Raw genomic sequence first — 23,283 nt, 5'->3', positions numbered from 1 at the left:
CTTCTTCTAACCCTATAAAATTAAACGGTAAGATCAATGACTGACCGTGAGGAGACGACATGTCATGGTCATTAAAGGACGACAAGCCTGAGACTCACGGAGTGTAATACGGATTCTTCTCAGGCTGAATTCATTCTTAATTTTGTCTTAATGATGTATTTGTATTTGGCTGTTGATCAATTTTGGGGTCACATGACTGCCCTTGTCTGATGATGGTCATTTTCAGCATTTTCAATAAATGTTTTTTTCGTTTCAAATATTTGTATTGAGAAGAAGCATACAAGTGTAAGCAATAGTACATACTTCTTTGGGGTGGAAAACATGCTTCCCCTTTTCAACATAGAAGACACACATAACAGCCAACAAGAAATAATAAAGATTAAACATAGCATGACAGGAATACTATACTTAATGACATACATAGTCATAGTGGGAAAGAACATACAAAATAGTGTATATATAATACAAATAAATAAATAAACTTAAAGGGTGCAGATGAGCCCAGACCAATTGAACTATGACCGCAAAACGTTCTATGTGTCTGAAGAATAAGACTAAGGAGGACAGTTGCTCAATCAGTAAGGACTTGTCTTGGGAAGCTGTTTAATTTCCTGGAACATTTTAGTGGGATAATATACTTTTTTCATTACACCCTTTAATAGACTCACTGCCTAAATCACATAACCCTTCAATAACCTAATAATCGACTGCTTCCTGGATTTGCTTTTGTTAGCGTGCGACAACTTTGCTCTTGATCCTGATTCTATCGAGACGACTATGTTGCATCCCAGCTCTGTGACATTCACGCTGTCTGCTGCCTTTCATGCCCACTTATCAGCAGCTAATTGCCGGTAATGCTAAGGAGACAACGTTGCATCTGAACTGTTCATTCACTTATCCCGGTGTTGAGACACAAGCTTTCATGTGCAGGATTCCCACGCTTGGCTTTGGGACTTTCCAAACTTTGAGTCTGCAGACAGATCAGGATAGGACTATTTCAGCTAAGGTACACTAGCATTGGCTTCATAAGCAATTACTTATTTTAGTTCATTGATTAAGTGATTGCTATTTCACTAAACTTGGATGATGCCAACCGACTATACTGTGTTTCTTAAAGGTCCCATGTCATGGCCATTTCTACTGATCATATTTCCATTATTGAGGTCTACTAGAATAGATTTAAATTGTGCAATTTTCCAAAATTACATTGGTTTCTCATACAGCATCTCTGTATGTGTATTCACTCTCTGTCCTAAACGGCTTGTTGGATCTCCTGCCCCCCCAGTGTGCTCTGATTGGTCGGGACGTTGTGAGGCTCGTTGCTGCTCGCCGCTGCTGCGAGCTGCTGCGAGGAGCGGACAGGTTTCCGGGTCGGCGATACAGCGAGAACAAGCGAAACTCATCCTGAGCACACACAAACACTCACAGCCGAAGTAAAAACAATAAGTGTGGCTTGATATTGAGTAAGAAAAAGGTTTATAACGCTGTGAGAATGGGTCTGCGGAGAGCATTTCTCCGCCATCCCAACACGTCTATTACCAGCATTCAGGGAGCTCTATGCAAGTCAATGGGGACTCCCTGTTAGTTAGCCAAGGGATCCTGGTGTGTGTGAGGTGCTCCGCGGATTGGTCCATTTGGGCCAATCCGGTCATTTGTTGTTGATTTGGGTGTTCACACGTCACAGAACCCAGGAAGCAAACAATGGAAAAAGAGAAATCTCCAACGAGGCGTTCTGGGGCAGCATAGACAGGTCTTTTCTGTGTTAGAGTTTTACTCGCTACAGGGTGTACTTTGAGGGTTTGTGACTCTACAGACCGTTTACATGCAGAAAAAGCTTCATAGCACACAAGGGGACGGGTAATAACCGGAAAAGCATGACATGGGACCTTTAATGTATTTTGCATGCGTAATGGAGATGTTTTATGTTTCTCCTGTCAGACGGTTGCTCCTTAGTCTTTATGACCTTCTGTCAAATCACCATTTTTACAGAGGATGAATCAATGACAGCAGCTGTGTTGTGCGACCGGATGCATTGACTTCACATTTTGACATTCTAATGTGTTTGATCATCTAAAACATAAATTAGTCCAATATCCTTATTGGGGGTCAAATATAACCCATTGGCGTTGAATCCCCCCCAACCTTAGTCCAAAACATAATGATTGACAACATTTGGTCATCCAGTCAATTTAAGGCCATTTTCTGCTCACCTTTGCTGTACTTTTTTGATTTTCACTACTTGATTATTATATACTAAATCATTTCTGATAATGATATTATTATAGTATCTGAAGAAAATTTTAAAAAATGTAATCAATTATGACTTTTTCTAAAATATCACGTTATCGCCAAATCTGCAATATCCCAACACCCCTTTTTGCGAGAAAAAGTATTTTTGTTTATATACAACAGCATAAAAGGAAAAGTCAGGATTCTATCGGCTGATACAATTAGATCCAATACATTTTTAAATGCATTAAACTAATAAGTACAACTTGGATGATTAAGCATAATGAATTGAAATGCTATAATTTGCACTCACTCTGAACTAAAGAGTGAAAGAGCCATGCACTCATCTTGTTATTTTGTGCACGTAATAAAGCTCAGAAAGCAGGGCGTGAAGGGAAGTGGACTGTGCTTCAGCGACACCGAACCCACCTCTGACACCTGATAAGCAGCTCAGCGCGGCATGGACACCAGCCGGCACGCTGCCAAAGATACTCTGGCAGCTCATCGTGATGAGGGCTGAGAGTGCTGAGAGGTGAGAGGCATGTGTGGAGAGGGGAAAGGCTGATGTCTTCACATTAGACCTATCAGAGCTTCCCTATGTGTGTCAAGCATCTATGAGTATGTGTGTTCAAATTCACTAAACACACTGTTCTGCAGCCTCATTTTTAGTGTTCATATGATCGTTTAATATAAGATTAAATAGACATTTTTTAAATCCAATAGCTAGCCTGATTCTTTGCTTAGAGACCATGGTCCTTCCTCAGTAAATCCTGTGCTGAAGGGTTTTATAGTGTTACCAATACTCCTTCCTTCAGTGGCTGTTTTGACCCTTGCTTATTGATTTTCTCCACAGAAGGAGTCAATGCAGGGATGAGCACGACTGCTGCAGCAAAGAGGGTCAGGAAGTTTACAGCCAATGAGGGAGGTAAGCACACACACACACACACACACACACACACACACACACACACACACACACACACACACACACACACACACACACACACACACACACACACACACACACACACACACACACACACACACACACACACACACACACACACACACACACACACACACACACACACACACACACACACACACACACACACACACACACACACACACACACACACACACACACACACACACACACACACACACACACACACACACAGAGAGGAAGAGGAGGCAAGAAGGAAGGTTTCTCTCTCATGGGGAGCTGGTTTATTTTTAAACAGTGGCCTGGGATAACATTCTAAAATATGATTATATCTCTGATTTGGGATGCAGTCGTGAAATGAACGTTTTCTTTTATAGAGACTCACCGTAATCTACAGTATATGCTTTGTTGTATTTTCTTGAAAAATAATGCATTTGGCTATTACATTGTCAAGCAAGATTGCTCAAACACAATGGATTAGTTACTGGCATAAAAAGAAAATGACCATACTAACTAAAGGAGAGTACAAGTCATCTTTAACATATCTCGAGGCATGTTAGCCTTTTATAGTACCCATCCATCAACAGAAAACCAATCACACAAACGGTCAAACAAAGACTCGATCATATTAAAGAGGCCCTGTTATGCTTTTGGAAAGTTATTTATTTAGGTTTTGGTGCATGTAAACGGTCTGCAAAAGCTAAAATCCCAAAGTGTGTGTGTGTGTGTGTGTGTGTGTGTGTGTGTGTGTGTGTGTGTGTGTGTGTGTGTGTGTGTGTGTGTGTGTGTGTGTGTGTGTGTGTGTGTGTGTGTGTGTGTGTGTGTGTGTGTGTGTGTGTGTGTGTGTGTGTGTGTGTGTGTGTGTGTGTGTGTGTGTGTGTGTGTGTGTGTGTGTGTGTGTGTGTGTGTGTGTGTGTGTGTGTGTGTGTGTGTGTGTGTGTGTGTGTGTGTGTGTGTGTGTGTGTGTGTGTGTGTGTGTGTGTGTGTGTGTGTGTGTGTGTGTGTGAAATTGTATTTACAGTACATGTGCTTTTGGTAGCTACACATGCTTCTACTGACCCCTACTGTAATAACATGGTCCGTACAACTGTCTCTACACATCTCTTTGTATTGTGGTATCAGCCAGAGCTGCACTTTGTTTGGTTCTACAGACTCTGCTCTTTAGGATTCAGGGGTAGAAAAGAAACAGAAATTAAGGAAATTTAGTTTAACTTCTTTCTATCTCTTTACTACAGTATTTAGTTGTTTGCTTTTTATGAATGCTACTATGTACATGCCCTTATGGAGTGTGGAATTTAACTAAGAATATTTACTCAAGCTTCTCCTTCACTCTATTTAAGAAATAAATATTGTGTTATGTATAACATATATTTGACAGCACAAGTACATTTTGGAAGATTATCGGTTATATATAGTTAATAAAATATGACACTTTTTTTTTTAAGTTAACTTAAATGCTGTTTACAGGCTTACGGACCAGTAGAAAAAAACTATACTCCAGCAATATCTTAAGGGGAAAATATAACTCTGACCCGGGCCATCCTACTGCATAATGAATACTTTTGATACTTTAAACACCTTTTGCTGATAATGTGTACTAAATCAGGAATTTTAACACAGGGGTGTAACTTGCATTGGGGTGCTTTCACGCTGTGTATATGTAGGTAAATGTGTGTATACAGAGTTGCTTAATCATTACCAGTGTGCCCATGCAGAAGCACAACACACCGCCTAATTAATGGAGCGTCCAACATTCCTGGCTTTTATACCGCCTCACAAAGGAGGCCTTTTTGTGACTCAGCAATAAATCAGTGGCTGCAGTCACTCAGCGACACTTCAGCACAAAGTAACAGTGATGTTCCTGCAGCGGACACGGCCACGTCTCTGACCTCCTTAGTGTACTGCTTTCACGTATTGTTCACCTAACCATGAAATCGAGCGTGAACAGAGGTTAACTTTTAACCAGCAGGAACGTTAGCCAATCAGCAAACAACTTGAACATTCTCACGTCGTCTCTTCAGATGGATGTAACGGTGTCTCTTTTAAAAAAAAAGCCATTTATAAGGCAAGGAATGTTTATTTACATAGCACATTTTAACATAGGGAATTCAAACTGCTTTGCAAAACACTTTAAAAGTAATAAGACATAATGGTAAAGAAAAACATTATAGAATTTACATACATTGAAAAAGCCTAAAAAATACCTTTTATATTTTAGAAAAAGGGTTGATTTAATCTAACTACTCTTAAGAACAAAATGAACATGGATGGTTCCATATGTTGTTCGCAAGAATATTTGATTTACTTTTAATAAATGATGTGGTTTTATTTAAATATTTAGCATCACGTGCACCCAGTTTAAATGGTTTCCAAACTGAATCCTGAGTTTACCCTTTACAAATACCTGTGATAACCAATCAAGATATATTCAACAATCTTAACCATAGTCATTAATATAATAATTTTGTGTTAGGCTTATTCAAAAATGAGGTTTATTATCTGTAAATGAGGTCTATAGATCATATTTGATGAGTAATGAGTTGTAATAAAGTTGGCTTAAAGTTGTAACCCAGATTTGGTGATGATATATATATGCTTCGTAAAAAATCAAACCAGGACAAAAGTGGAGTACACAAAGGTTAAAAGAAGTGGGTTGAATATATATTGTAAAGACTTTGAGCGTTTTAACATATAATTAACAAAACCAAACAAGACTTGTAAACCCCTCCGTGTTATTTTAATCTTAATCGTGTTTACTGAGCTGTAGAAACATTTGATTAGGTTTCACTTAACTGGTGCACCTGCAGCTTAAGCCTCAGAGGGTGTAAAGTGCACTCGGGCACATGCAGGCCGAGCTTTGTGCCAAACGTGTCGTCCCGCTGAGTTCAGGCTGTGATCGAACGAGCAGGTGGGGAGAGCAGAGAATTAACTGATCGGAGCAGGAGGTTTTAATGTGCAGCTGGTGAAGTGCTGAAAGTGTAATCAGGAGAGAAATCTAAAGGATATATTTCAATGGGTTCAAAGAGCGCTGTGGGAGAAATGCACGGCAAACATCTCACATTTCTATCATCAGGGGTCCATTTGATGTGTTGGTTCTCATCAAAACCCAGAGCCAAAACTATTAAATAATTGTAGAGAAGAAACTAAACATGTATTAGTGAATTGAGAGACAAATTATTTCAAACTTTTGGGATATTTGATGCCTTTTTAAAATCATTTTTCAAGCAAATATGTCAAGTTTCTTCTGTTTTAAGCTGTTCAATATTATTAAATGTAAGTAATTGTAAACTATTTTTCTATTTCTGTTGAGGACTGACAGTCAGACAGAACAAGACATTTATAAAATGATTTATGAGAATATGAATAGGTGTTTTTCAATATGTTATGAGACAAGATGATTAATTGAAAAAGTATTGAAGATGAATCTATAATTAAAATAATCGTTAGTTGCAGCCTTAAGACAAACGTACAGCATTCAAACGACCAACAAAAACCCTGAAAACAAGAAAAAAGTGCAGTGTAAATGTGCTAATAAATTACAGTATGCACCTGCAATAGAATATAGCCACATGCATCATGATTATTATAATAACACATTGCAGTTTTCAACAATCTGTAAGGAAACCTATACACATATATCATGTAAAAGGTTGCAAACTGACCAGTATTCATGAAACTGTCAGGAACCAAGAACCAAAATGAACTGACCACCAAAAAATAGATGTTGGTCCATAAAATCAAAATGAGAGTGATCGATTAAATGTTCTGATTGCATTTAGAAACAAAACCTTTATAAGAATAAGTGATAAAGTGATGAATCTCTTTGAGGGGATTGTTGGGAGCAGCAGCAGATGTGAGGAGCATCCAGAGGGGGGGAGGAGGGTGATGTGGGGGAGAGCAGTGTGGGGGAGAGCAGTGTGGGGGAGAGCAGTGTGGGTGTCTGGTGACAGAGCGCTGTCTTTCCCATCAGCCTCATTAGTTAATTATATTGTCAGGGATCCCATTAGTGTTTTTACAGTTCACTGAACTCCTCCCTTCACATCTAGTGTGTGTGTGCGCCTTGTTAGACAATAGATGTCTGTTCACCATGTGGCCACGCAGGAAAAATACATTAATATATGTTAATGGTGCCGGCAATTTGTAGACACTCAGTAACGAGATATAGCTTTTTTGTTTTGCAGAAAGAATTAGGGATTTTGTTCAAGAAGCTTCTATAATTACAGATTTGAGTACTTTAGAAGTAAATTGTGTAATAAAGACCAAGTATTATTGTATATTTAGGTAATATTTGCATAAAATGTAATCCAGTTGAGTTCAGAACCACTCGTACGTCTGATTAACGGTTATTTCCGCTGAAGAGCCACTTCATTTTATTCAGATTGCTAGATAAGAACTGGAGGCAGTTATTCTGTGGTTCATACTCAACTATACTCATCATGTTGAAATGGCAAGTAGTTATTTAATATCCATAGAGATAATCAACCACTTAGAGAATTAACAAGTGAAAGAACTTCTAAAAGGCTTCGTCCTATTACACATTAACAAGGTGACTAAAGAGCTCATTTTCCAGAGCATGTTTTAGTGGTGAATTAAAATAAATGAAGTGTAGGAGTTTCAAAAATAGTGCCTCGTTAAGCTTTAGAGCCTCTGCATCAAAGCTTGAAATTCAGTTATGTTACAATGTATTATAAAATGTTCAGATTACATTTTGAATTTAAAAGGTTGATAAAAGAAAAGTAATGTTCCCTCAAAAACTCCAGAAAGTCTCCCTCACTTAAAGAGTTGTTAACATCAACAGTTAGTGAAAAATGCTGCAAAAAAAGCTCTTTCACCAAGTTTATGGCATGTTAAAGGTCCCATGTCATGGCCATTTCTACTGATCATAATTCCATTGTTGAGGTCTACTAGAATACATTTATATTGTGCAATTTTCCAAACTCACATTGGTTTCTCATACAGCATCTCTGTATAGTATGTATATTCACTCTCTGTCCTAAACGGCTTGTTGGAGCTCCTGCTACTTTGAGGGTTTGTGACTCTGCAGACCGTTTACATGCAGAAAAAGCTACATAACACACAAGGGGATGGGTAATAACCGGAAAAGCATGACATGGGCCCTTTAATGTTTGTAGAGCCACGTCAAATCTTTTCACAATTGTGGACTTTACAACACTTTAAAGTGGACCTACAGTATCATGCTATATTATAATAATATAGTGTAGGACCATACCTATATAAGGCATATTTATACTTTTTTTTTTCAAAATACCAAACAGATCATGCATTTTAGCCATGCCTCATTTCGCTCAATTTGCACTTTTTTACCCCTGTTTTTGTAAGGGCTGATTCTGTGAGTACAGCACCATCTACTGGCCTGGCATATGTACTACAGCGTCTCCAGCGCTTTCGAACGGCAATGGCCGTGGCTGTCTCCTCCTGATTGGTGGAGTTGGCCCAATAGCCGTAGCGCCACTGTCCTGACGTCAGGACAGTGTTCAAATCTGGATCAGTTTTTATCAGATCCGTTGCAGCCCCTTTTTTAGAGATTTGAGAGACAATAGAGAGGGTTGTGTTTTCTGACACTTGGTGAGTTCCCTGGAACACCGGGGACACATATTCATGTATAAAAGACGTACAAAAGTGCATTTTGCATGATAGGTCCCCTTTAAGAAAATACTGATCCAGTCCTACTATAACTGACACAACAAGAGCAATCAACTCATGCAAATGGCTGTATTATAACGGAGGATGTTCATGATAGTTGCTGTAAAATGAGCAAACTCTGCAAAATACTTGAAGACATGAACTCATCATTGTAGAAGTCTCAAAATGTTGTAAGTGAGAAAACTGACCACTAGGGTGCACTGTCACTCTACATGTAAACATTTAGGCTTAAGGTTAAATATCCAAAAAGTACACCGAATACTTTTCATCGAACTGGAACAGTAAACCCCAAATGTAAAGTAAGTGAAACAAATGCATGTTCAAAACATCTATGAGTGCGAAGTCCATGATACATCATTTTAATTAAATGTTCTTTAACTTTTAAAGCCTCTTACTTGATGATGATTTTAGCCTATTTGTTTTGTATTGTTATTCTAACAAAAAATAGCCACAACTAAGTGGATATTTAATTATTATATAATGTCTAAAATCAGTTAAACAAGTCAAGGAGGAGGTGATTTCCATACCACAATTATCAGAGTTGTATGTGATATTTAAAGGATCCAGTATCATATTTTTAAGTGTTAACATGTCCCTGAAAATATATAATAATAATAATTAATGTAATTTATATAGCGCTTCTCATCTGCCAAGACAAATCTCGAAGCGCTTCACAACAAAGGACACTGATAAAATGTGAGAGATTAAAAAAATAAAATAAATAAAGAAAAGAAAAGTCGGAGATAGCGATAAAAATGGCAGTACTCCAGGTGTACCATGCTCAAAGTTTATTGGAAGGCCTGCCGAAAGAAGAGGGTCTTCAGGCCGGTTTTGAAGACCTCGGTGGAAGGTGCTGATCTGGGAGGGAGTTCTTCCCTCCTGTTGTCTTCGGGTAAAATCTGACCGATTCACTACTTTCATCAATCATAACTTTTTTGTTTTACATTCGATTGCATTAAGGCTTTATGATATCCTTCACAGTAGACATTTGAACATGTACAATGGCTGATCACCACTTTCATTGCATTTTGGATGATTTAGTCAACTTTGTAACACCCATGGTGTTCCCGGTCAAAAATGACCGCCATAAAGAAAAGGAATTAGTAACCGTCCGGATCAGATAAAACACACACACACACACACACACACACACACACACACACACACACACACACACACACACACACACACACACACACACACACACACACACACACACACACACACACACACACACACACACACACCAGGGGCGCCGCCAGGGATTTTGGGCCCCATGAAAAGATAATCACATTGGTTACTTAAACTTTTTTTTTTTAATGTTCTAAAATTGTTTGGGCCCCTGTCAGTCACAGGCCCTTAGAATCGTCCTAACTTTTCACTCCCTTACGGCGCCCCTGACACACACACACACACACACACACACACGTGTTATTACAGTAGGGGTCAGTAGAAGCATGTGTAGCTACCAAAAGCACATGTACTGTAAATACAATTTCACACACACACACACACACACAGAACAATTTGACACATTTCCCGCTCTTATGTGCCCCTCCCCCCACATGGATCACACCTGGCACACGCAATATACATGTTCAGTGTCTGTTCTTTGTATATTCACTGCAGTTTTTCATGTATACCAGTAGTCTGATACAATATGTACAGTTTGAAAGGGTGTTAAATTAAATTTGGTGATTAATGTTTTTTCTGTTAATGTAATAGCAGTTAAAACAGGACCGGTCAAATTTGACCGCGAACACCAAAGTAAGGGGGGGAACACGAAGACAATAGGAGGGTTAAGTACATTTGACTACAAATAAGACGCTTTCACACTTAAACTTTGAGGATCAACACTAATGTCTAAACAAGAAATGTAAAGAAATGATCTCAGACTATGGGAATTTCTGTTCTGTTATTTTAGAAACAATATTAATTGACAATAAAATGCACTAAAAACTTATGTCAGAAACCGACCTTGAAAAAAGGCACCAAGAGAAAACTGCTTGCAGCGGTCCGTCCTAAAACGTTCACTCTCTCAAGCAGTTGTTTTTAGTGATAACGCTTTATAATGTACTGTAACTGCTCAGCACCAACAGCAGCATAGCGTATAAAGCATTTAGCGCAGGGGTGTCCACACCTTTTTCACCGAGGGGCACATACAGAAAAATATACGAAGGGCTGGGCCACTCACTAGAGGTATACTGCCTCATAAGTTCAGTTATAAGTTAGCAAAATCAATCAAATGTAGGTCAATGATTCTTGTGAGTGTTGGCAGCTCATCCCTTAAACCAGAAGCCTCAGAGTGATTAAGGAGAAATAGGAAGGGTGTATTTCAAGCTTGTTATGTAAATAAGTTATTGGGCTTTTTTCTTATCAACTAAGTAAGATATGTTAGAAAATGTTTCCAACTTGAATTGACTGAATTTGTTTGAAAAGATGTCTTAACACATGAATACTACTTTGTAATATAGTTTTCCATTATACTTTTTGAATTTGCTGAGGGCCGATTAAAAAAAGGTCCGCAGGCTGCATTTGGCCCCCGGGCCGTAGTTTGGACACCCCTGATTTAACGACTAACGAGCCACAAACTCTCCACAGAAGTAGCAGGAAACCAAATCATTTTAGTCATTTAATCGTTTATTTGGCAGGGACAATGCACAGTAATGAACACTTAAAACATTAAAATGTGTCAAGCGTAACAGTGCCAGATTTAGCTTTGAGCTAGTTTCCATCCGCAGTCCCTCACATTAAACATTTAAGAAAATTACATTTTACAAACATAGCAAAAACAAAATACATGATATGCAAAAAGTGCAAAAGAGCAAGAGCAGCATACACAAGTATTTATGACATGGTAATACAATGTAGCAGCTACGACATATTAAGTGAAAGAGAAGATACAAGAGATACATAAAGTGCAAGAGGAGATACCCCTGTGTTAAAGTGCATTTAGCGGTGATTGCACGTCTGTTTGTCTCTTAACCATTCCCTGAGTTGACCTTTAAAACTATTGAGAGTGGGACAATCCCGTATCTCAGTTGGGAGGCTATTCCACAATGAGCTGCTTTTAACGGAGAGGACATTTTGTCCAAAAGTGCTCCGTCTACGGTGGACCTCACAGTGTCCTCTGGTTTCTGACCTAGTGCAGCGTCCAGTGTGTTTTTTGTGGATGAATTCCCCTAAGGAGGGGGGGGGGGGCAGTCCATGTAAACATTTATAAATAAAACACATACTTTTAAAAGACTTAAAATTGTCAAAACTCAAGAAATTGTGTTTTTCAAGGATGGTACAGTGGAGGTATGAATATGGCTTTCTGTCAAACACCTTGATAGCTCTCTTGTACAGCTGTTCTATTGGTTTAAGGTTTGTGGCACAAGCAAACGACCAGTTTGTAAAACAGTATTAAATGTGGGATAGAATCATACAGTGGAGGTATGACTTTGCAGCATTGACAGTTAAGAAAGGTCTGATTTGTTTAAAATGTTGCAAGTTGAATTTAATAGTATTTGATACTTTCTTAATATGTTTCTTAAAAGTCAAGTTCGAGTCCAGTATGACTCCAAGATACTTGAAGTGGGGGACTAGTTCTAATTCTGCTCCGTTTAAAAACACATTGGATCCTTCGATTTTGACTGGTCGTTTACTGAACATCACGCATACTGTTTTTCAGAATCAGAGCAAAAATAGACTTAATATTGGATTTCCATTTGTCATATTCCCAGAGTATACGACTCCAAATGATTGTTGCTTCATGACAGTGTAGCTTGTTTCTGCTGCCCTCTAGTGGTGGAATACTCTGTAATTGAAGGTTAATGTCAGGAGGGTGTAATAAAGTGTAATAGTGAAACTAACCTTTTCCATCACTCTCTAATATGCAGCTTCCCTTTTCTTCTACTCTATATTCCTAATCCAACTAGCAGTCCTTTTTTATTTAGCAATATATGTGCTCAGCTAACCTTAAGGGAATATCAGACTCCCCACAGCGGGGAAATGTACAGTGTTACAGCAAAAAGTGGCATAAGAGGTATAAAAAGGCATGCAATAATAAAGGAGAAAAGCACACATTAGTTTTACTACAATTCAAATAAAGACAATAAGTAGGTAAGTACACATTCATGGCTAAAAATGATGAGCAGCTACTTAAGAACTTAGAACGGCTGCATTCAAGAAATCACTAAAACCATTTTAACTATAGGCGCGTTCACACCGCAGTACTTTTCCCACTTTAGTTCCGATATAGTTCCGAAATGTCGCGTTCACACCAAAATGAGCCGGAACTAAAATTAGTTCATGAGAACCTTTTTACCCCCTTTTCCGTCCCTGCTAGAGAGCAGGGACTTTCGTGGGAGAAAAAGGTTCCTATGTCTGATTGGCTAGGCGGAATGCAAACCACGCCCCGTAAAACTCCCAAAAGGTTTTGTGAAGCCGCCATTTTATTATCCTGGCATTAGCATTATTAGCATTAGCATTCGCCCACCGCAGAAACGCAGAGAGACTAACTTATGGCAACACAAAATAAAACATGGGAGCGGTGGAGATGAGGAGGTGTCGGCGTTCTGGCGATTTACTCGGAAGGCTTCAGTAGAAGCTGCTGGGAGTCCCAGCAGCTTCTACTGAAGCCAGTCCCCAACTCCGGGGACTTCCGGCCGGGGACTTCGGGCGGCAGTATACGCCGTGAAGTTGTTTGCGGCCTGCCAGTAAACCCAAAGCAGAAGAAGAAGTGACGTCAGCGGCTTCATTTGCGTAATCCTCCCCCAGGGATTTATTCTGGTGTGAACGCGATCTGTACTTAGTTAATCAGAACTAAAGAGTTCTGATGAACTAAAGAGTTCTGATGAACCTTTGTGGGGAAAGTACTGCGGTGTGAATGCGCCTATAACTTAAATATTTTTCATTCATTTTTGGATGAATATTTGATAGTTGGTATTTCCTGACATTCTTGTTGTTCTGGTAATAAGGTATTCAAGGTCAGTCTCGAGTCTGAGTCTGCCTTACGTTCTTTATTAGAGATTCTCCATCGCCTACACTTAATAAAACAAGTCAATAACATAATGTCTGTTCCTGCTGACTCTTCTCTTTCAGACTGAACTGTGGCCAACAGGCTTTTAATCTGTCGAGGAGCAACAACTCATGAAACAGAATAGTCTCGCTCTCCTACTCAGTGTTAACATTTAGTGATTCATCTGCAATGTGAAACTGCATAAAACCATTAAATGGCTTTTTAACTTTTTCTCAAAGGAAACACAATAACTCTGATTTTATGGATTCCCAGAAACGTCTGTTGTTATAGATTCAGCTGAATCTGATTTGAACCAAGCTGACATTGAAATGAATTTTTGTGAAATTTGAGATTGAATGTTGAAGTCTTTCATTGAAAGAGGAATAATTATGATGCACAGATGTGGCTCTGCTGGAGAAAACATGAATAGAGTTTTATTTGGTATTGCTATAGTTTACATGGGCATACAGAAAACAAACCAAAGGGTAAAAAGCAAACAAAATTGTTTTTTATATCGCAATATGGACTAGTGCAATATCCAAATTAAGTGCATTTTTTGAATGGTTAGGGTTAAGCCTGAATATTTATACTGTAATAGTTATTCCCAGCTAACAAAAATGCATTCTAAAAACGTATTAAAAAAGTCCATGTTAAGAATAATAAAGATTGTTTCGTACAAATCACCCAATGATAATTTGAATATAGTTGTCAATGATAAAGTGATGAAATTGCAAAACCAGTAAAAATGATCACCCTATTATACTAACTTTTTGAGTTCATATTTGTATTGTGTTCCTCTACCGTGACATGTCTCCATGCTTTAATGTTCAAAAAGCCCTTTCTTTTTCTCAGACCCCATTTACACGGGAACGCAAACGCAAACGAAACGCAAACGAACCGAATAAGATATCAAAAAAGTCTTCCGTCCACACGAGACCGCTCGACCCGCTGGAGACGCTGTAGTACATATGCCGGGCCTGTAAGTGGCGCTGTACTTCCGCCACAAAATACACCAAAAGCAGTGAAGAAGACCCCCGAGCATGGTTGCCATGGTTGCCTGCATGTAGTTCATGTAGTTCTCCATGTCCACTTGTTGCTGATGGTTGTGGTAGAGGAGCTGTAGATGTTGCACTAACATCTGTAGCATAGTCAGTAGCAGTAGCACTAGCTATACTGACAGTAGCTACTGACCATGCTACAGCAGTGAGCAGCAGAGGTGGGGAGAGGCGGGGCTATGGCTTCATCGTTATCAGGAAAATGATCGTATAGGACGTACACACGGAGCCGTTTGGCCCCCCAGAGCGTTCCGTCCGCAGATCTATCCACCTTGGGACCCGTTATCGTTTGCGGGGTCCGTTTCCGCCTTTCCGTTAAGGCCGCGTGTGAACGAACGGGCTATACGAAAGAGAAAAGTAGCAGATACAACCCGTTTCGTTCCTGTGTAAACAGCACATCATACTGCCTGTGCTGCAGCACCTCTTTTCACCCTCTGTCTGAAACCAGAGCCCAGTCTGCTCTGATTGGATGGTTGGCCGGCTCTGTTGTGATTGGTCAACAACATCACGTACAATGTATTGGAGCGCTAGCCAATAGAAGCGTGACTGTTACAAAGTCAGGTCATTGTATTACGGAAGTGAACAAAGGAGTCCAATGGATCACGGATGTAACACGCTACAGGAAAGGGAAAAGCCCAAAAAAGAACAATAGGGCATATTTAAGAAATAACCCAAGCCTAAACACAATCAACGGATTAGAAAAATAACTCTGGAGGCTCTGGAGTATTTTCATCCGGGATGGTTTTAATTACTTTTCAGCAGAGCAGCATTACTCCCACATCACAACGTGTACCGGGAGAGAATGCCAGGCACGGCGCTCTCCAGCAATAAATAACTTCTTTAGCCTCTAACAGGAAGCCAGCAGTCGAGAATCCAAGACACACGCACACACACACACGCGCACACGCACACACACACAAACCACAGCCTCTTCAACCTTTTATTTTTCAGACAGTATCTCTCCTTCTTCCTCTATCATTATTTTCTTTGTCACATATTCTGTTATTTCACTTTCAGAAGCACACTTCAGTCCAGTCACACAGTCTGCTCGACACCGCTGTGGCAAGAAAGGTTTTGGGGGAATAATTGAGTCTTTCCAGTTTGTAGAATAAGTCGAACCGTACAGAAACTGTTTCTCTTAAAGTATTTTTTTCACCGCCGCCAACGCTGAACTTAGCAGCTATAGCAGTACGTTTGACTTATTTATTAAGTATGGACTACTTTCCAATGGCAACAGGTTTTATAGTTCTAATCTAATTTAGCATCAGCGTATGTTTTATTATTATGTCCTTTGATGTGTTTCGTGTTTCCTGTAGCTGTCTTGTCTTTTACAGTACGTGTGTGGGATGTGTTTTTTATGGATGCAGCATAGGTGGAAGCTTAATCCAAATGTCCTACGTGAATTAGAAGTAAATCCTGAATCGTCATGGCTGGTCAGATGCCACGTGACATAAATTAGAAACTACAGTCGCTGCTAGTGTTAGATTTTAATGAGCTGATAATTGTATCAATACATAAACGTCCGCCTGCCATATCTACTTCACTTGTTGTCAACCATTTCTTATTTTAATATGAACGGAGAAGCCTTTTCATAACAAGGTCAGATTTCCCAAAATATATGTTGTCTGGGGAAAAAACAACGTACAGTAATGCAGTGGCTGGGATCTTTGCTTTCCATCACAGTGATTTATATCTAAGGTTTTAGCTTATACCACTGCACACATGCAAGTTGTTGAAGTGTGTTCAAAGCAATCTAGTTGGTCCATTGCTTTACTTTTCACTAGAACACTTGGAGAGCACATACTTCCACCAAGGCCAAATGAACCATGATTAAGGCTCTAAGCATTACCTTTTGACCCCCGCGTTATACATGTTCTCTCATCTCGCCTGAAAAATCGCTTTTTCTAGAATGTGTTTGATGAAGATACAAAAGATTCATAGACGAAGCCCAGAACTATAGCTGTAAATCAAAATACATAAAGCAGTGTCTGACCTTGACTCCTCTGATCAAAGTAATTCGTCCTCCTTAACTCTCTGTTTATTCTCCTTTTCTTTCCCCACTAATCCCTTTATACTTTATTCTTCTTTTAGTTTATAGAGAGTGTACCATCAGCTTACAGCTCTTATTTGGGCCCCCTGTTTGTCCCTTTCCTGTCGTGTCAGAGCTGGCCAGCTAACCAATCAGAGCAGACTGGGCTCTGGTTTCAGACAGAGGGTGAAAAGAGGTGCTGCAGCACAGGCAGTATGAGAAAAATAAAGAGCTTTTTGAATATTATGGCACGGAAAAATGTCACAGTAGAGACACAAAATACAAATATGAACCTGAAAATGAGCATGATGTGTCCTCTTTAAAGGTCACCTGTTATGCAAAATCCACTTGTTCATGTCTTTTCTACATCAACATGTGTCCCCTCTGTGGAAAGAGATTCTGAATGTTTCAGGAAAAAAGATTCTCCCCCCCCCCCCCCCCCCCCACCTTATCACCTGAATCTCCTCCTAGAGCACCGTATTCTTTTTAACCAAATCTCTCTCAGAGGGGCGTGGGGAGGGGCTCCTTATTTTCATCTAAAGTAACAGACAGAGAATCAGCACTTTTGAAACAGGGCTGAAACAGAGGGGATTATGGGTAATGCTGCAATGATCTGTTTGGTGTTTGGAGCCAAACACTTCAGAGACATGTTCTGTGTATATCTGAGACCTATAATATATTAATGAAAAACAGTATAATAGGGGACCTTTAAGTTTCCCTCTGCACTGGTTCATCTGCAGACAGTGCCTGTATCCTTCCACAGTATGAATCATATTCTCTTCATATGCTCTGTGCACATCTTCCTGTAATCATCAATACCTCTTAACTGCCCACCATTATGCACCAAAGATTCCCCCCCTTGTTTTCTGTAATAATCCTAATAAAAAAAGTAGAACGATAAAAACGATCACAGTGGAAATATGCCAGTAGTTTCTGGTTAAAGTAGGTAAACCATCTTTTGCAAAGGTAAAGGTTGGACGAGCTAAAAGCATTTATTATCCTCCGCCCACGTCCCTGCATCTAAAAGCACCAGTCCACCAAACCCAGCTGAATCCGTTTAGGCCCTGATTCATCCCTGCCCCAATTAAATTACAAGAAGAAAACAGTACCCACACTGGAGGTTCATCCCAATAGATTATCTCGCCTCCTCCTTTCCCTCACTCGCGTCCCTTCCTTGCGTTTTAGCTCCGCCTCCGTAAGACGAGCGAGAGACACGAGGAAGAGACGCGAGGACAGAGGAGTCCTCAGGTATGAGTTGGGATGTCCTCGTTCACTCCAGCGTCACCATAAACAACGCCCTTTACTTCTGGCGTGCGCGCAGGTTTATCACCTGTCACTGGACCACATAAACCCCTTCAAACCTGCTATTTAGTTTCTCATTGAAATGATTTCGTCCATTTCTTCCATTCATCTCTTTTATTATAGTTTTCAATGTATTATTTTCCGTCCTGTATTTGTTTTTCCAGGTATAAAATGTAATTTAAAGGTGGGGTAGGTAATTTTGGAGAAACCAGCTAGAGTGCCCTAGAATTAGAAAATACACAACCGGAAAAAATCTGCCACTTCCTTACAGAGCCCCTCCTCCAACACACACGAACGCGCACTTGACCAATGAGGGCACAAGATAAGTTTGTGCACAGATGGAAGGCTGACAGGCAGGTAGGCCATCCAATCAATGATTGATCGTGCTTTTTACAGTACTACGGCTTCTACAGATGACATTTTTTAATGGATTTTTAATGGATTTTGTCAAAGCACTTAAGATATTCATTGCTATCGGGATGTTAAGAGCTTTCCATGGAATATAACAAAAAGTGTATCTCGAGCCGGTTTCTCAAACTTACCTACCCTACCTTTAAGTTATAAAAACAATCATAATAATTGATGGATTAATTTAATTATGGTATTAGAGCTTGTTTCAGATGAACTTTTGTATTGGATGTTGTTATTAAATTTCTCCAACAGAAGAGAGACACACATCACTAAAAGATTAAGTTAGGTATGCTACCCGTATTTTTATATATCCTTAATGTTTGACGTTCTGTTGGTTTTCATCCACTCCTGCATCAAAAACCACAAGTAAGAACTGTTCATTATTATTTTATAATCAAAACATTATTATTGAATTTGTTAGTATCTTTCACACACTTTGATGTCTTAATAGAGTATGTGATGATCTCATTCGTTTAAGAGAATTATATATGTTACTCTTATTGAAGCACTTTAAACATTGAATGACTCTGATCCTCCTTTTAACGGTCAGAAAAGCTGCAGAGGCTGTGCAGCTGGGGGCGGAGCTCTGATCCGCGAGGAGTGAAAACACTTCCGCGTAGTCTACACTCGTGTATCCTCGCTCTCGTCTCCTCTGGAAGCCTCCTCCCTCCTCTCTCCTCGACTCCTCCGTGTGCATTTAAGCGATTGGGGCGTCCTTCAACATGGCGTGTCCCGATCGATTTCCGGTTTAAGTCACCAAGGAGAGAGGAGAGAGGAGTCTAGGAGTGACATTGGCATGAACCTACGGTCAGCATGTGAACCCGGCTACCCAAGATGCAAAGCGGTGCCCTCAGTGTCACCTCATGTGCCAGGTTGCCACAATAAGAGCAACAACTTCCCACTCTCACTTCTACAAAGCTGGCAGCATGTGACACGTGCCGGTCCCGTGCCTTTTAGAGGTCAACCTGACCTCTGACCTCCGCTTGACCATCCGGCCCGGGGGTCAGTAGTTTTGATTCCTTGTTTTGATGCCCATCGTTCACACAACTGTTATTGGCATATTTGTTTAAGAGTTTTTATAGACAATTCGTTTTTTTGCAGGGATACTGTAAGGCCGCCCCAAAAATGAATTTTGCAGGAAGTTTAGAACTTAAGTTATCATGTCTTCATTAAACCAAGACCATGCATACAAATACATACATATCCAAAAGAAAAGAGCTGCTTTATGTCAGATATAGATGCTTAACAAACACTTAAAATATTACTTTTACACTTAGAATTTCACAGACACATAAAAGTACAGATCTATAAAATATACCAGCGTTTATCAGTACAATAATATTACAATACATTTCAACTAAAAACTCAAATTGCGTTCAATTTATTGCTGACGAGACACATTTCTCAATATCCATTTTCTTTTTTCAGCACAGGACATTATTGAATGCCATAAATACATTTAAAAAAGCAGATTGTGGAAAGGCAATCCACCTTTATTCACATGTGGGGTTTGTAATAGTGGGTCGGTCTTCAGATTTCTGGCAGTTTTACTTTCCTATAAATGCTGTAATACAGTTTTTTTTTCAAATCTTTGTTATACTTAAATAGACCCAGCAGTGTAATAGAGGTCAGCTCATTGGGGCGAGTAGATTTGGAAGGGGCATAACCTTCTGTGTTCCTCTATTGATGGATCCATCTCTCCCTGGGCACAGAGGACTTCTCCTTTCTCTGGGCCAGCTGTTTCCGCACTAAAATCCATGATCATCAACATTATAATGCAATTGCAATTTCCCATCATTACTCTTATCAGTTAAAGGCACAGTCCCTGATTCAGAACGCAGCTCACATTTTAAACGACTGACGGTAACAAACACATTAATACAAGTTGTTTAACCCACTAGAAATCTACAGTAGCATCTGGTTAATAAGTTGTAGCAGCGTCACACAGATACTATGAAAGCAATGCCTATTTATTTACTTGCTGGATTGTTCATGTTTGTACTAGTGTTTCTTAATTGTGCTTGAACACGGAGTACTTTTTAAAAAGATGTACCTGTTGTCTGTGTTTTAAAACATGTAGCACAATGGATCCCTTGTCATTTATCTGCAAACCAATCTATCTATTGGTACAAATAAATAAGGAGAACCTGAACCTATTATTAATTTCCCTTGACCCACTATAATGCAGCATTATAATTGAAGCTGAGAGAAAAGATGGCGAGTGTTCCTAGACATAGATCCCAACGCTCCTGCCCATAATGACATTGCGATGGGGTTATTTTCTGTATTTGTTATTGGTCAAAATCGGAAAAGCTAGCAAGCATTGTTTATTTAAGTAGCTGCAGGAGTCTTCTTCAGCTTATACGTTGTTTTATGCTACTCATAAATACCAAAACAGTCGCAATGGAAACATTTCTGGTGAATATGCCGGTTGAATACCTTGCCTTTTGACCAAGTCATTTTATTTCCCAGCTTTAAGTTGAATCTCGGTACAGTAGGTTACAGGAAATGAAGAGTGTTCTCTTGCGTCAAAATCAGACCTGTTTTGTTGAGCCATTCAACAACTCTTGATATCCTTTCTTATATAACTGTTTTACCTTCTTTGCTCCTGATTGTAAAGACGTCTATTAAGCATAGACATGGTATCATTTTGCGGCATTTTCAGAAGCAACAATTACTGTAATTTCTTTAGGCAAGGCAAGGCAAGGCAAGTTTATTTATATAGCACCTTTCAACACAAGGTAATTCAAAGTGCTTTACAAAAATGGAAGACATTTAGGCAGACAAGTTTCCCCAAATCCCTCTCATGGGGACTGATGGCAATGGAAAAAAGCCCAGAGAGAGTAAAGCACTCACAAAAGGCTTTTTTGACCACATAGCACAAGTTTTCCTGTTTTTCTGTTTACGAGTCTTCAGCTCAGTTGTGGTTACTGCATTTTGAATCTATTCACCCTAGATTTTACACTAATGGGAAAAACAACAAAGTCCAGCACACACCAGTGGAAGGATATTTCTTTAGCCCCTGCGTTAGCGAATAAAAACAAAATCGGAAAACCAACACGGCTCCATCTTTGTGTTGAAAGATTATCAAGGGAGAAGAAATAGTACACCTTAGGTACAAAAAAGTGGAGAGATTATGAAACTTCTGTTAAATCTCAGTAATGTTCATTCGTAATACGCCATCATGACAACAGGGTTAAAAGCCCAATTTAGGAGGCAAATGGCTCCTTCAGTCCCCGTAAAGTAAATGACAGAAGGATGGTAGAAGTCTCCTGGCACAATTGCACCCTGCAACCCGCGGTGCTCATGCAGGTTTGGTCAGAAGGTAAAGACTGTAGTCCATTACCTGGTAATGTCAAATGAACTTCTAAATGCTGCGCAGCCACAAGATGTAATCACCGAAATTGGATTTTAAGAGGTGAGAAACGAGCGCGTCGTAATTCTGAATGATTATCTCGACAGGTGTGCGCCATTAGTCCGTGACTGGTAAAAGCTTTTTACTTTTTTATTTTTTTACTTTAAGAAAATTGCTAGGGTTAAAACGCTCGGTCAGACACACACACTCTGTCCTCCTGGGAGAGCAGGTGGAGAGGGGGATTGGATCTGGAGAAAGTATTCCAGGTACTAGAGCTAATAAACAGTGCATTATGTATTATATTACTTCTGAAATTGCAAAATAGTGCATTTGTGCTTTTTGTAGTTTTTTTTTCCCTCTGAGGATGTTGCATCAGATGTGCAGCCCTGATGAATCTGCTGATCCACATCTCTGTGTGTGTACAGCCTGCAGAGAGCCGGTACATAACCATCAGATGCCCTACAATTAGCACAAAGCAAATGGGCATGATGATGTGGAACTGGATGAAGGTACACTTTGTACAGCGACAGATTGTCTCAAAGTGCTCCTCTTGGATGGAGAGGTTTGCATGTCAAAATGTCTTCGAAGGTACATTATGAAGACTCAAAAGTGCATGTGATGGTTGGTTTTTGGGTACATATTGTTCTTTATTGCCTTTCTTGTCCCATTTAGTGCTGTAAGGATTGATTGATTTACTTTAAATCATTCAACAACAATGGCTGTAATTTAAGGTTGGGCATTGGCTGATTACCATAGCTTGTTTTATGTTATTATATTTTGATGATTTGTGGCACGCGCACGCACACGCACGCACGCACGCACGCACGCACGCACGCACGCACGCACGCATGTAGGATCATAAGCGATTTCCTTTCTGGACTCAGCTAATGAGCTCAGGGGGAAACAAAGGTCAGACTTCCACATTAGTGAACAGTGAGCGGCGGTATTTAACACAGCACTGCTCCAAACATAACACATTGGATAACCAATGCGTTATTACTGTCACAAAAAAACCAAAACAAAGGTTGTAAACACATGGAATATAAGAGGCCGTAGATGTTACCACTAATGATTTGGTTTGTAGCTTTGCCTTAATTAGATTTAAACTTTTAGGGATTTTTTGTACAGTCAGAAGTACAGTAGTAACAAAAAAATCAGGAGACCAGGATTCAATGCAGCTACCAAACACGTGTTTCACTCGTGTTTTTCAGAATTAATGACGGGGTGTTGTCAATAATAAGTGTCAGTTAAATAATTCATATTTATTGTAACTCAATGGGTTAATGGGTG

General features: G+C 39.6%; 1 protein-coding gene across 1 annotated transcript in view; it reads left to right on the top strand.

Annotated features, from left to right (window-relative positions):
* The first annotated feature begins 3,130 nt into the window (after positions 1-3,130).
* The window catches only part of esr2a (estrogen receptor 2a), a 43,244-nt gene continuing 23,091 nt past the window's right edge, over positions 3,131-23,283 (top strand). Inside the window, exon 1 of the mRNA XM_034135687.1 lies at positions 3,131-3,154. The gene's annotated coding sequence lies outside the window, so the exon portion shown is untranslated. The remainder of the gene's footprint in view (positions 3,155-23,283) is intronic.

Source organism: Trematomus bernacchii, unplaced genomic scaffold (assembly GCF_902827165.1).
Source record: "Trematomus bernacchii unplaced genomic scaffold, fTreBer1.1, whole genome shotgun sequence".
In the NCBI taxonomy this organism is placed as follows: Eukaryota; Metazoa; Chordata; class Actinopteri; order Perciformes; family Nototheniidae; genus Trematomus; species Trematomus bernacchii.
The sequence above is the reverse complement of the archived record's forward strand: the minus strand, read 5'-3'. Positions and strand labels throughout refer to the sequence as shown.